The 12050-nt window shown below is 41.7% G+C and overlaps 1 long non-coding RNA gene across 1 annotated transcript; it reads right to left on the bottom strand.

Annotated features, from left to right (window-relative positions):
* Positions 1 to 8438: 8438 nt before the first annotated feature.
* On the bottom strand, positions 8439 to 10598 carry LOC120976654 (uncharacterized). Its single transcript, XR_005772722.3, has 2 exons — positions 10314 to 10598; positions 8439 to 8621 (listed from the first exon to the last, which is right to left on the bottom strand). It is a non-coding gene; the product is annotated as an uncharacterized lncRNA (long non-coding RNA).
* Positions 10599 to 12050: the final 1452 nt, after the last annotated feature.

The following is a 12050-nucleotide window of genomic DNA, read 5'->3' as shown; positions in this document are numbered from 1 at the left end:
CTACTTGGGGTCTCCCCATGGCCAACGCCCCCTGCCATATTTGTCGGAGGGGGGAGGAAAGAGGAGGGGGAAGAAAGGGAAGGGGGAGGCCGAATCCCCCCTTTCCTTTCCCTTCCCCTCTTTCCTTCTCCCCCTAGTTCGGCCCATATGGGGGGCGCACCAGCCCCTTGTGGCTGGTGTATTTCCCCTCTTGGCCCATATCTTTTGTCGGGGCTGCCCGGAACCCCTTCCGGTGCCCCGATATATACCCGGTACCCCAAGAACACTTCCAGTGTCTGAATACCATTGTCCTATGTATCAATCTTTACCTCTCAACCATTTAGAGGCTCCTCATCATGTCCGTGATCTCATCCGAGACTGCGATCAACATTCGATCACCAAATCATATAACTCATATAATACTATATCGTCATCGAATGTTAAGCATGCGGACCCTACGGGTTCGAGAACTATGTAGACATGACCGAGACACCTCTCTGGTCAATAACCAATAGCGGAACCTGGATGCCCATATTGATTCCTACATATTCTATGAAGATCTTTATCGGTCGATCCGTTATGACAACATACGTAATTCCCTTTGTCCATCGGTATGTTACTTGCCCGAGATTCGATCGTCGGTATCTTCATACCTAGTTCAAGCTCGTCACCGACAAGTCTCTTTACTCGTTCCGTAATACATCACCTCATGACTAACTCCTTAGTCGTTTGCTTGCAAGCTTATGATGTGTATTACCGAGAGGGCCCAAAGATACCTCTCCGATACTCGGAGTGACAAATCCTAATCTCGATCTATGCCAACTCAACAAACACCTTCGGAGATCCATGTAGAGCATCTTTATAATCACTCAGTTACGTTGTGACGTTTGATAGCACATAAGGCATTCCTCCGGTATCCGGAAGTTGCATAATCTCATAGTCAAAAGAATATGTATTTGACATGAAGCAATAGCAATAAAACTGAACGGTCATAATGCTAGGCTAACGGATGGGTCTTGTCCATCACATCATTCTTCTAATGATGTGATCCCATTATCAAATGACAACTCATATCTATGGTTAGGAAACCTTAACCATCTTTGATCAACGAGCTAGTCTAGTAGAGGCTTACTAGGGACACGGTATTTCGTTTATGTATTAACACATGTATTTAAGTTTCTGATCAATGCAATTATAGCATGAATAATAAACCTTTACCATGATTAAGGAAATATAATAATAACCATTTTATTATTACCTCTAGGGAATATTTCCATCACCCAAGCCACCCGAGCCAAACTGCCGGACTTCCAACAAGTATCGGATGGCCGGACCCTTACGAGCCACCAAACGTCCCGTAGCTGTCGAACGTCCGACACCTGTGTGCGTGCTGTGTGTTGGGCCGAAGCCCATGTACCCTTTCGTGACCCTAGACTATGTATACTCCTCCTCCTCCCTCTTTTTAGGGTTAGCATTGGTTTAGCTTATACTAGAGATAGAGCTTTTCTCATCCATTTGGTTCTCCTCCTTTGAGAGACCGCGACCTCTACGGAGAAGATCCACCAAGTGGATTCAAGACCACTCACGAGAAGATCCTCAAGACCTCCTCACGGAGAAGAACTACCGCCTCTTGTATCGTCCTTTCTTGTGTTTGGATCTTGTATTACTCTTTATGTTCATGGATCTAGCACATGTGTGATTGTTCTCATTGATTCGGGTGTTTTTACCTCGTGTTTTCCCCTCGTTTCTTCGTGGGATCCCCTCCATTTCGTGAAAGATCGGCCCTAGGGTTTCTACCCTAAATCATCATGCTTCACTTATATTATTTTGAGAGTCTCTAAACAGCATGGTAATTTGCTTAGGTTGTGAATTTAGTCCTAATATGATGGGCATCCAAGAGGGATATAATAAAAACTTTCATACAAAGAGCATTGAATACTATGAGAAGTTTGATTCCTTATGATTGTTTTGAGATATAAGGATGGTGATATTAGAGTCATGCTAGTGACTAATTGTGGATTGGTAGAAATACTTATGTTAATGTTTGTGATTCCCCTAGCATGCACGTATGGTGAACCGTTATGGGATGAAGTCAGAGCATGATTTATTTTTTGATTGTCTTCCCTATGAGTGGCGTTCGGGAACGAGCGATGGTCTGTTCCTACCAATCTATCCCCCTAGGAACATGCGTGTAGTACTTCATTTCGATAGCTCATAAATTTTTGCAATATGTGAGTTCTTTATGACTAATGTTGAGTTCATGCATTATACACACTCTCACCCTTCCACCATTGCTAGCCTCTCTAGTACCGCACAAATCTTGTCGGTGCATTACACCCACCATACACCTTCCTCAAAATAGCCACCATACCTACCTATTATGGCACTTACATAGCCATTCCGAAATATATTGCCATGCAACTTCCACCGTTCCATTTTATTATGACACGCACCATCATTGTCATATTGCTTTGCATGATCGTAAGATAGCTAGCATGGTGTTTTCATGGCTTGTCCATTTTTTGATGTCATTGCTACGCTAGATCATTGCACATCCCGGTACATCGCCGAAGGCATTCATATAGAGTCATATTTTGTTCAAGCATCGAGTTGTAATTCTTGAGTTGTAAGTAAATAAAAGTGTGATGATCATCATTAGTAGAGCATTGTCCCATGTGAGGAAAGGATGATGGAAGCTATGATTCCCTCACAAGTTGGGATGAGTCTCCGGACTTTATAGAAAAAGGCCAAAGAAGCCCAAATAAAATAAAAGAGGCCAAAGAATCCCAAATAAAAAAAGAGAAAAAATGAGAGAAAAAGAGAGAAGGAACAATGTTACTATCCTTTTTCCACACTTGTGCTTCAAAGTAGCACCATGATCTTCATGGTAGAGAGTCTCCTATGTTGTCACTTTGATATACTAGTGGGAATTTTTCATTATAAGAACTTGGCTTGTATATTCCAATGATGGGCTTCCTCAAATTGCCCTAGGTCTTCGTGGGCAAGCAAGTTGGATGCACACCCACTTAGTTTCTTTTTGAGCTTTCATGCACTTATAGCTCAAGTGCATCCGTAGCATGGCAATCCCTACTCACTCCCATTGATATCTATTGATGGGCATCTTCTCCTTTTTGTCTTCTCCAAAACCACCACTTTTCGTATTACGTGAAAGTTGAAAAAGTTTGAGAATAACAAAAGTATGAAACAATTGCTTGTCTTGTCATCAGGGTTGTGCATGATAAAATACTTCGTGTGATGAAGATGGAGCATAGCCAGACTATATGATTTTGCAGGGATAACTTTCTTTTGCCATGTTATTTTGAGAAGACATGATTTTTTTATTAGTGCTTGAAGTATTATTATTTTTATGTTAATATTAAACTTTTGTTTTGAATCTTATGGATCTGAATATTCATGCCAAAATAAAGAAGATTACATGGATAAATATGTTAGGTAGCATTCCACATCAAAAATTCTATTTTTATTATTTACCTACTCGAGGACGAGCAGGAATTAAGCTTGGGGATGCTTGATATGTCTACAACGTATCTATAATTTTTTATTATTCCATGCTATTATATTATCTATTTTGGATGTTTTATATGCATTAATATGATATTTTATATTATTATTGGGACTAACCTATTAACCTAGAGCCCAGTGTGAGTTTCTGTTTTTTCCTTGTTTTTGAGTTCTACAGAAAAGGAATATCAAACGGAGCCCAAACGGAATAAAACTTTACGATGATTTTTCTTGGACCAGAAGACATCCACAGAGCTAGGAGAGGGGGTCATAAGATCTCCAAGGAGGCCACAAGCCTGCTAGGCGCGCCCTGAGGGCTTGTGGGCCCCTCAGGACTCCTCCAACCCTAATTCTTGCACTATAAACTCCCAAATATTCCCAAACCACCAGAAGCGTCCACCAAAATACTTTTCCGCCGCCGCAAGCCTCTGTTCCCGTGAGTTCCCATCTTGGGGCCTTTTCCGGCATCCTGCCAGAGGGGGATTCGATCACGGAGGGCATCTATCAACTCTATTGCCCTTCCGATGAAGCGTGAGTAGTTTACCACAGACCTATGGTTCCATAGCTAGTAGCTAGATGGCTTATTCTCTCTCTTTGATCTTTAATACAATGTTCTCCTCGATGTTCTTGGAGTTCTATCCGATGTAGTATTCTTTTACGGTGTGTTTGTCGAGATCGGATGAATTGTGGATTTATGGTCAGATTATCTATGAATATTATTTGATTCTTTTCTGAACTCTTTTATGCATGATTAAATATCTTTGTATTTCTCTTCGAATTATCGGTTCGGTTTGGCCAACTAGATTGGTATTTCTTGCAATGGGAGAGGTGCTTAGTTTTGGGTTCAATCTTGCGGTGTCCTCACCCAGTGACAAAGTAGGGGTAGCGAGGCACGTATTGTATTGTTGCCGTCAAGGGTAAAAAGATGGGGTTTTCATCATATTGCTTGAGTTTATCCCTCTACATCATGTCATCTTACTTAAGGCGTTACTCTATTCTTATGAACTTAATACTCTAGATACATGCTGGATAGCGGTCGATGTGTGGAGTAATAGTAGTAGATGCAGGCAGGAGTCGGTCTACTTGACACGGACGTGATGCCTATATTCATAATCATTGCCTTGGATATCGTCATAACTTTGCGCTTTTCTATCAATTGCTCAACAGTAATTTGTTTACCCACTGTATGTTTTCCTTTAAGAGAGAAGCCTCTAGTGAAACCTATGGCACCCGGGTCTATTTTCCATCATATATTTTCAGATCTATAAACCAAAAAACCCAAAAATACCGTGCTGCAATTTATTTAGATTTACTTTAATTTGCTCTTTTATTTATCTTTTATACATATCTCTATTAGATCTCACTCTTGTTCGAGACCGTGAAGGGATTGACAACCCCTTTTTCGAGTTGAGTGCAAGTGTTTGTTAGTTTGTGCAGGTGCATAGATTGGAGACTTTCTTGTGCCTCCTACTGGATTGACACATTGGTTCTTAACTGAGGGAAATACTTATCTCTACTTTGCTGCATCACCTTTTCCTCTTTAAGGGAAAAATCAACGCAAGCTCAAGAAGTAGCAGTCCTCGGCGTTGCTTAATCTGAAATGTTGCTAACAAAAGAGACAAGGTGTATATGTTGTATATGTATATGTCATCCATTTTTATTTCCCTCAACTGTTGTACATGTGACACATTTATAAGTGAGTAACTTCCACAAGAAGTAAAAGGCATGAAAATATTGCAACTTAGTTTGCATGTATTAGTGAAGCTCTTATTCATATAAAAAGATTGACAATGCTCATCATTAAACCATCCCATTGTTGGTTAGTAAGCGTTAATAGTTTCATAATTATATTCTACAACATGCTTAAATAAGCAAACATGCAACAAGTCATTCAACACAGAATCGTCACCAAGATTAGAGGTCATATCAAATGATTAAACATTGGCAAAATTATTTTCAAATGTATTTGATCCAAATCTGATTTATTCCCTGATACACATAGTTCTGTTGCATCCACAATTAGTTCAATGGGTCCACTCAATTTTTTTGGCATTTCAGTTGTTTGATCACATGACTCATTCATAATAGTAAAAAAATTCTCTAAAATAGGTGTTATGCTCAAGTGAACAGGTAACTCAACACATGATGTATTCAAGTTAACTAGGCATTCATCATCCTCATGTGAAGTTATGTCATCAATACCTTTAGCGTTACCTTGTCGAAATGACTCAGATGATGTAGGTAGAGATGATGGTAATGTACCATAGACTTGAGGCGATGGTGCACTCACAATCTAAGGTGTTGCCGCTGTAGCAGGTGCGCGAGGGAGGATACAACCAGTGTTGGTGAGCATGAACTGGAATAGTAGTTGTCATAGTCTCCCAACGCATCTTCCTGCATCCGTCTCTCAAAGGTACAAGCATGAACATACATACCAGTAATGCAACGCAGAATATAATGAAATCTTGCGTGAATGTCATCCTCAGATTCATCTATGTCACAATGATGCATATAAGATTTGAACTCCTGGAAGTAAGCATTAACAGTGTTACTGCCTTGTTTTAATTGTTCCAATTTGCAAAGCAATTCAGGACGATAGTAAGGAGGAAAAATTGTTGTCTCGTTACAGCTTTCAAATCTTTCCAAGTTGTGGGTTGGTTATGAATGTTTTTCTTACAATGTACACTCCACCAAATAGAAGCAAAACCAGTAAATGCTCCAGTGGCAGCTCGTACTCTCTCAAGTTCAGAAAAATAATGGTGACTAAAAACTTGTTCCACTTCAAGCTCCCAAGCTAGATAAATAGCAGAATTAAATCTACCCTCAAATGACGGTAAAGAGATAACCTGACCATGTGCTTGTGTGTGTTTTCCCACCTCGTGATGGTGAAGATGTATCCGTCATCCAAGAACTTCTATCTCTGGAACCTGTCATGATTAGTAGAAATAAGAAACAAAATTCGAGAATAATGTTCCTATGAACTACTGGGATGTGGTGGTAGAGCGCTCACGGTAAAGCAAATATCAATATCTTACAAGTTCTTACCATGCAGCAGGTGGTGACAGGCAACCAACGGTGTCAAATAACTCCGAAGATTGAGTAAAGCGATTGCTAGGGGAACATATGTATACACGGTGTAGAAATATGTGGAGCTTGGAAAGCTTAAATATATGGTAGCAAAAGATTAGCAATAATCAATTCAGAGATGCAATGGTGAATAAACGCTTAACAACGGTATTGTGCTGGTCCTAGTCTAGACCGGACTAGAGACGCGAGCCTAGAACACTAATGAGGTCACGGTGTAGCACAACTAGCATCAATCAAGGATATGAAGTAGCTCTGAACAGCAAGATATAAGTGAAGATCACAATGGCAGTAAAGATAATGATGAGAAATAACTGCCAAGCAGGATATACCAACAACTCTCTCTCCAACTTTTCTCTGAAAAATTTAGTGCCAACTTTATGATAATTTTTCGCAAGACTGGCACTGACTCAAGCTTTCAAACACAAAAAGAATCGCTCAATTCCGAGTTGATATGAGGAGTCAAAAAATTCTAAAAACTGGCCTGAAAACTGGAACAGCTGTGTTCACAAACTTCGGAGGGTAAAAAGACCTATTTAGAAGAAGATTTTGCGGTATCAAATATTAAACAAGCTACTGCAACTATTTAGACACGGCTCGTCGCTAGCTTTAATTTGAGTACTCGTGGAGCCAAAACAGACTTCGTATGAGGAAGATATGCCTGTTTTACTGAAGAGTGCACAAAACAGATTCCAATCCTAATTCAGCTACGAGATTGAGTTAGATAGATCCGATTTTTTTTCTCTGACTTTCTTTATTGCTTTTTTTCTCTATCTCTTTTGTTTTTCTCTCTCTCTTTCCAAAACAAACTATATAAGATGCATATTGGATCAAGCGAAGATGTGAACAACCTCAACTATAATTATGACAATGAAGGGCGGGTAGCACGTGGTGGAAATTGATGGATGGGACAGTGGACAGCGGAAGGGATAACGATGCAGCAGCGGCATGACTAATGTGAACAGAACTCGAAACGCTAAACGAACTAGACACTAAGACCAGCAACTCGACACGAGGATGCAACCGATAATTCAATAATGCAAACAATGAAAAGAAAATTGCAAAGTCTCATACTGGCTTGGGCAAAGGATGAATAGATCTAATTTTTTTGTGGCTTTGTCTTGGACAACAGGTAAGTAAATAAATCTAATCTAGGGAAAACTGAAAATTCTCACCGAGCAACCTAAAAACTGACACCACTTGACAGAGGCGAGGGTGTCCCAATCTTTTAATGAGATGATAACTATCGATTCAGTGGAGTCGACTTTGATGATCCGACTACAAACGTGCATGGCGTTGCACCTTAGCAATCGCTAAACCAATCTCCTGAGGTTACTGACGATGTCGGAAACACAATCAGCCTGACCACGAAGGTCTATTCCTGCATGCAATCGAAGAACAAGCAAGAATATGATAATGCAATCTGAATATTGCAAATATAGGTGAAGTATTTATAAAGGTGGGGATCCAAAAACGGTCTTGGTCTGCTCGTTGGACACAATCGAAGTACATGAAGTTGCAATGGCTAACTTTTAACTAAACAAATCCCAAGGAAAAAGCTACTAGATGGACCTACTTATATAGGAGCAAGGGGTGGCGGCCAAGGAGGTGGGAGGACGTCCCAAGGCGGCCTAAAACTAAACCTAGGTAGTGTAGGGCTCATGGGCCCAAATAGAGGTGATGCAACACCTTTGGACTTGTAGTTTGAGTCGGATTCTATTGCAGCGTCATATTGTTTCATCAATATCTCAATGCTCCGAACGAATTTGAAGGTGAATCCAATTGGGTTGGAAAGTGCACAAAATCTACTTTTCAACAAAAACAGAATCACCCAAGTCGGAGTCCGGATAGAAGAGATATTGACGTTTTGAGTCAGGTATGTTTGTGCAGTCTGAATCTGAGTCCAGAACGTGAGAGACTTGGACTCTATCTTCTCTTGTGCTAAAAGTGACGTGAGAGAACTTTTTCTTGAACAACACCTAAACGTCTCCTTTTTCCTTATCTTCATATGTGGATTCTATAAGTGTCCGATAGTTCTGCAATTGGGCATGAAACAAACAGAGGTGAAGTATTTTTGTTTCGTATAGCATAAATAAATTATTGCATAACTTTTATCAGAAATCACCTCAAATAAATACACGTATGCAATATTTGTGATCATATTCAAGGTAGCCATGCCCTCATCAAAATAAATCCTAAACGATGAACTATTTTCCAGAGGCAAAATACGAACTTTATACAGATCATTTTTAAAAAAATTCAAATAAAACCAAATTTTAATCCAAATACTTTTGGCATTATTTTCTTCTGACTTTTTGAGGTGTCATGTTACCTCCTCTCATACTTTTTGATTAAAGTATTTGTCAGGGATTTTTGAAAGGAATCTAAACATGCCACAGTTTGAAGTGAACTCAAATTCAAACAGAAAATTCAAATGCCTCTGAAAATTTCAAATTCCACTACAATTCAAACAAAATGCAATAGATGCTTAACTATAATTGTAAAACATTCCAAATTGAAAATTTGGGATGTTTAATATGAGGACGAAACTAGCACAAAGCATAAAATGGAAGGCAGAAAGCTGGTATCAAACAATCGAAATGAACTATTCAGGTTTGTAGCACCTGGCAAATATTTATACACTACACAATAACCGAGAGTATCCTTTTTTCTCGAGGAATCAACTGAGAGTATCTTTACTCAACTATTTGAAGTGTCCGGCCACTAGATGTACAGTTAAGACTCCTAGCTCTATATGTACTGTCCTAAATGAACATACTTACACATCTTTGAAGAAATATTATTGCATTTTAGTCGAACATTGGCCTAAGTTCGAAAAATTCAGTAGTTACAACCACATAGAAACTATGGACATAGCCCAATATCCAAGCAATTCACATCCATATCCACCATTTCATGAGCCAAGATAGGTGACATTCATGGCAAATCAACCTAAATCTTGGGAGCATGTACTGGAGTAAACAGAACTAGATTTGTGCTACACTATTTATTTATTTATTTATTTTGCAGTGTAAATAGGAAGTACAACATACGCAGTTTGACAGTCTCGACTAACTTATCTTCCTGGGTTCTGACAAGAGAATAGTACTAGGAGAAAACGTGGTTGTGGACCTAACCAAAAGAGACCACCCTGGTGGACATCCTAGTTTTACTTCAATTCATCTTACCACTAGAGACTGGTGGAATAGTGTTTGAATGCCCTGGTGAAATAGCCTTACCCAAAGGCTCAACTAGAAAACATACATAATTCTTCTCCTTTTCAGTGAAGACATTAATCGAAAGTTAACATGTTTTAACAAAACCGTGCAAAAGCTGTTGGACAAATACAACCACACTAGACATAAAGTTTATTTTGAAACAGTTGTTCCAAACACTCTTCTAGCAGATAAGATTTGAAGCTTTACAAATAACTTTACCAGATGCAATCGGCCATCCTAACTAAGACCCCGAGAGATGGCGAGCACAGACTAGTCTATGAAGAAAATGATACTATGTTACCAACATTTGTAATCGACGATAGTCAATACAGAGGTCAATATTTTTCCCTTCAATTCAATGCAATAGCTACACGAGGTGTGGTCTGCTCAAACCAAAATAGTAACTGAATGTTTATTTCAAGGTGGTGCAAGGAGCAGTTGGTCGACCGCCGGCAGAAGGTGCAGGGAGGGAGGAAGGGAAGAAAGAGATGACAACAGGGGGCGAGATACCTTGCTCCGTTGGTTGACCACTACGCCAAGCCCAGCCAGGGGTTCGCTTTCAGGACCTCGCGCCAGTGTCGGCGAGGTCGTGGGGGGAGTGACCACTATGACAAAGCCCGGGGCCTCGCACCGGCGTCTTCGGCCAGCTCCTCGCGCCTGCGCCGCCGCCTCCCAGGTCCTCACGATCGCCCCTTCCTCTCGCGACCGCTATGACCAAGCACAATCGAGTGCACCCCAGGTCCTCGCGCGCCGCCGTCGCCTCCCTCTCGCGAGATGGGTTAGGCGAAATTTGAGGGATTGACCTATCAATTTGAGGGTGTCAACCAAACAGCCCCGTCGTTCCCAAATCCGCGCTCCGAACGTCCGCTGATCATTGGGTCTTGGGTGCGTCGGCCCGCACTGTGACCGGGCGCTGCTTAAATTTTGTCCTCGGGGTTTACCCATTTTAACGCGCGCGCAACCGGTATAGTGGCTCCAGCGGGTGCGCAAAAACCGCGCGCACGGCATATCTAGTTCAGCGCGTGGGCCGAAACTCCATCGCGCGCCGCTTATTTGTTGCGCCCGCTCCCGCGCGCTGGACTCTCGGGCGCTCGCTCGCAACTCACCCCCTCCAGCCGCGGCGGCGCCGCCGCCCGCGCCATCCGGCGACCGTTCCGGCGCTTTCACGGCCTATCCCCGCGCCGCGGAGGCTTCCTCCGCCCCCCCTCTAGTCACCGCCGCCCCTCGCGCGCGTCCGTCCTCCGAGAACAGCGCCCGGGCGCTCGCTGCCACTCGGAGCCCGCAAGGTGTTCGATAAAACGCCTGCAAGGAATTTGGTGCATGTTGATTGTAGTTTTTATAGCATAGTATTGAACATTGTAGATGAGTTCGTCGTATAATTCTTCCGAAGAAGAATTTGATATGGAAGAGGAGGAGGATCTTGCAATGATCCTAGCTATGCACATCAATAAAAAATCGAAGCACGGTGCTTCGGTTATGGGTCGGTAGAAAATTTGGAGGGATAGGGTTGATGCGCCGAATGCTGAAGACGTCGCAAGGCTATTGGAGATGAACAAAGCTTGCGGCTTTCTTGGTATGCTTGGCTCAATAAATTGCATGCATTGGAGTTGGAAGAATTATCCAAAGGCATAGCATGGGCAATTCCACGGCCAAAAAAAGAGTTCCACTATAATCCTTGAAGCGGTGGCCGATCAAGAGACTTGGATTTGGCATGCATTCTTTGGAATGACTGGATCTTTGAATGACATCAATGTTGTCAACCAGTCACCACTGATGAATAAGATTGCAAATGATGATTTGCCACCGGTGCAGTTTGTAGCAAATTGCCGTACATACAACTATGGCTATTATCTAGCGGATGTCATCTATCCAAAGTGGCAAACCTTTATGAAGCCGTTGAAAAAGCCGGAAGGTAAGAAAAATCTTGATTTTCACAATGCTCAGGCGACGGCTAGAAAAGATGTGGAGAGAGCTTTTGGGATTTTGCAAGCCCAATTTGCTATTGTGAGAGGACCGACTAGATTTTGGGATCAAAAAATGCTTTGGTACATCTTGCACGCTTGTGTGATCATGCATAACATGATCATCGAGAATGAGCGTGGCCAAGATGTACACTACTCTCAGTATGAGCTCTTGGGACATCGCGTGCGAGTGCGACGGAGGGCTGAAAGAAGGGTAGCCCGTTTTGTTGCCTCCTATCATGCCATTCGACGTCCCGCAGCACATAATGATTTTCAGAAGGATCTC

Source organism: Aegilops tauschii, chromosome 3 (genome assembly GCF_002575655.3).
Source record: "Aegilops tauschii subsp. strangulata cultivar AL8/78 chromosome 3, Aet v6.0, whole genome shotgun sequence".
Taxonomy (NCBI): domain Eukaryota; kingdom Viridiplantae; phylum Streptophyta; class Magnoliopsida; order Poales; family Poaceae; genus Aegilops; species Aegilops tauschii.
Note: the sequence above shows the minus strand (reverse complement) of the source record. Positions and strands in the feature narration are given on the sequence as shown.